The sequence below is a fragment of the Bombus pyrosoma genome, unplaced genomic scaffold (genome assembly GCF_014825855.1).
Source record: "Bombus pyrosoma isolate SC7728 unplaced genomic scaffold, ASM1482585v1 HiC_scaffold_4710, whole genome shotgun sequence".
In the NCBI taxonomy this organism is placed as follows: Eukaryota; Metazoa; Arthropoda; class Insecta; order Hymenoptera; family Apidae; genus Bombus; species Bombus pyrosoma.
In genome coordinates this window covers 312,910-314,161 of record NW_025219969.1, presented here as the reverse complement: position 1 = coordinate 314,161, position 1,252 = coordinate 312,910, and the positions used below count along the sequence as shown (strand labels likewise).

Sequence of the window (1,252 nt, the reverse complement as noted above, 5' to 3'; positions counted from 1 at the left end):
CTAATACTACATTACGTTATACGTAATATCGTAATACCACATAACGTTATACGTTATATCGTATTGCTATATGACGATATACGTTATATCCTAATACTACATTACATTATACGTTATATCGTATTGCTATACGACGTTATACGTTATATTCTAGTACAACATTACGTTATACGTCATATCGTAATACCACATAACGTTACACGTTATATCGTATTGCTATATGAGGATATACGTTATATCCTAATACTACATTACATTATACGTTATATCGTATTGCTATATGACGTTATACGTTATACTCTAATACTACATTACGTTATACGTCATATCGTAATACCACATAACGTTACACGTTATATCGTATTGCTATATGACGATATACGTTATATCCTAATACTACATTACGTTATACGTCATTTCGTAGTACCACATACCGTTATACGTTATGACGTAATTCTATATAACGTTATACGTCATATCGTAACACCACATAAGGTTATACGTTATATCGTATTTCTATATGACGTTTATCCGTTAAATTCTAACACTACATTACGTTATACGTCATATCGTAATACCACATAACCTTATACGTTATAACTTAAGACTGTATAATGTTATACGTTATATGGTAATACCACATAACGTTGTACATTATATCGTACTACCACATAAAGTTATACGTTATATCGCAATACTATATAACGTTATACGTCATATCGTAACACCACATAACGTTATACGTTATATCGTATTGCTATATGACGTTATACATTATATCCTAATGCTACATTACGTTATGCGTCAGATCGTAACACCACATATCGTCATACGTTATATCGTATTGCTATATGACGATATACGTTATATCCTAATACTACATTACGTTAAACATCATATCGTAATGCCACATAACGTTATACGTTATAACGTAATACTATGTGACGTTATACGTCATATCGTAACACCACATAACGTTATACGTTATGTCGTATTGCTATATGACGTTATACGTTATATCCTAATACTACATTACGTTATACGTTATATCCTAAATCCACATTACGTTATACGTCATATCGTACTGCCACATAACGTTATACGTTATAACGTAATACTATGTAACGTTATACGTCATATCGTAACACCACATAACGTTATACGTCATATCGTATTGCTATATGACGTTATACGTTATATTCTAACACTACATTACGTTATACTTCATATCGTAATGCCACATAACGTTATA

At 30.8% G+C, this 1,252-nt stretch overlaps 2 protein-coding genes across 5 annotated transcripts in view; one reads left to right on the top strand and one right to left on the bottom strand.

Annotated features, from left to right (window-relative positions):
• The window catches only part of LOC122577441, a 266,783-nt gene that overhangs the window by 9,035 nt on the left and 256,496 nt on the right, over window positions 1–1,252 (top strand). The window lies entirely within an intron of this gene.
• LOC122577433 overlaps window positions 1–1,252 on the bottom strand; it is a gene marked incomplete at its 5' end in the record, with an annotated part of 702,209 nt that overhangs the window by 534,968 nt on the left and 165,989 nt on the right.